This window comes from Arachis hypogaea, chromosome 9 (genome assembly GCF_003086295.3).
Source record: "Arachis hypogaea cultivar Tifrunner chromosome 9, arahy.Tifrunner.gnm2.J5K5, whole genome shotgun sequence".
Classification (NCBI taxonomy): Eukaryota; Viridiplantae; Streptophyta; class Magnoliopsida; order Fabales; family Fabaceae; genus Arachis; species Arachis hypogaea.
This window is the reverse complement of record NC_092044.1, coordinates 101,119,361-101,121,385: the sequence shown is the minus strand read 5'-3', so window position 1 is coordinate 101,121,385 and position 2,025 is coordinate 101,119,361.

Below are 2,025 nucleotides of genomic sequence, written 5' to 3'. Positions count from 1 at the left end.
CTTCTGAAAGAAATCCTGTGAACAATGGGACAACTCAAAAGAAAGGAGTTCTTGAGATTGATACTCTAAATGCCATATTGGCTCAGAACAAATTATTGACTCAGCAAGTCAATATGATTTCTCAGAATCTGACTGGATTGCAAGCTGCATCCAGCAGTAATAAAGAAGCGTCTTATGAAGAAGAAGCTTATGATCATAAGAACCCTACAATGGAAGAGGTGAATTACATGGGAGAACCCTATGGAAACACCTATAATCCTTCATGGAGAAATCATCCAAATCTTTCATGGATGGACCAATAGAAGCCTCAACAAGGCTTCAACAACAATAATGGTGGAAGAAATAGGTTTAGCAATAGCAAGCCTTTTCCTTGCGTGCTTGAAGAAGAAGACAGTAGGAAAGCAGAGATTCAGAAGATGGAGCATCTCCAAAACCTCAACGTGTTCCCCATTACTGCAGAACAAGTACTTATTTCATGTTCTTTTACTTTTCACAATCAACCCTGATAATTATTGATATCCTGACTAAGATTTACAAGATAACCATAGCTTGCTTCAAGCCGACAATCTCCGTGGGATCGACCCTTACTCACGTAAGGTATTACTTGGACGACCCAGTGCACTTGCTGGTTAGTTGTGCGGGATTGCAAAAGTGTGATTGCAATTTCGTGCACAAAGTTTTTGGCACTGTTGCCGGGGATTGTTCGAGTTTGGACAACTGACGGCTTATCTTGTTGCTTAGATTAGGACTGTTTTATTTTTGTTGGTTTAGAGTCTTTTAGTTGAGTCTAGTTTCATATTTTAAGTTTGGTGTCAATTGCATGCTTTTGTTTTTCTTTTAATTTTCGAATTTGCATGTCTTTAGTCCCTTTTTGATCCGTAAAAATTCTAAGTTTGGTGTCCTCTTTGTGTTTTTCCCTTAAAATTTTCGAAAAATTAGTGTTTGATTTTCTAAAAATTTTAAGTTTGGTGTCATTTTGTTGTTTTTCTCTTTCCTCATTTCAAAAATCAAATCTTTTTCATAAAAAAATTTTTCAATCATATCTTTCTAATTGCTAATCTCAAAATCTTTTTAATTAACTAATTGATTCAGTTTTCAATTTGTTTTGATCTTATTTTCTTTTAATTTTCGAATTTTTTTTATTTTATTTTCCTTTTGTTTTTATTTTATTTTTCGGTTAATTCAAAAAAAAAAATAAAAAGATATTTTTATCCACTTGCCATCCATATCATTTTCCTTTATCCATCATGGACTTAAGTGGGATTGAACAGTCCAGAAGGACTCTGGGGTCATATGCTAACCCCATTACAGCTGCATGGTGCACGAAATTGTGATCAATACTTTTCACAACACAAATAATCCCCGGTAATTAATCCAAAAGCTTGGTGTTCAATACCATGGCATAAACATAACTTCGCATAACTAACCAGCAAGTGTACTGGGTCGTCCAAGTAATAAACCTTACGCGAGTAAGGGTCAATCCCACAGAGATTGTTGGTATGAAGCAAGCTATGGTCACCTTGTAAATCTCAGTCAGACAAACTCAAATGGGTATGGTGATATACGAATAAAACTATAAAGATAAAGATAGAGATACTTATGTAATTCATTGGTAGGAATTTCAGATAAGCGTATGAAGATGCTGGTCCCTTCCGTCTTTCTGCTTTCCTACTGTCTTCATCCAATCCTTCTTACTCCTTTCCATGGCAAGCTTAAGCAAGGGTTTCACCGTTGTCAGTGGCTACCTTCCATCCTCTCAGTGGAAATGTTCAACGCACCCTGTCACGGCACGGCTATCCATCTGTCGGTTCTCGATCATGCCGGAATAGAATCCAGTGATTCTTTTGCATCTGTCACTAACGCCCCGCCTTCAGGAGTTTGAAGCACGTCACAGTCATTCAATCATTGAATCCTACTCAGAATACCACAGACAAGGTTAGACCTTCCGGATTCTCTTGAATGCCGCCATCAGTTCTAGCCTATACCACGAAGACTCTGATCTCACGGAATGGCTGGCTCGTTTGT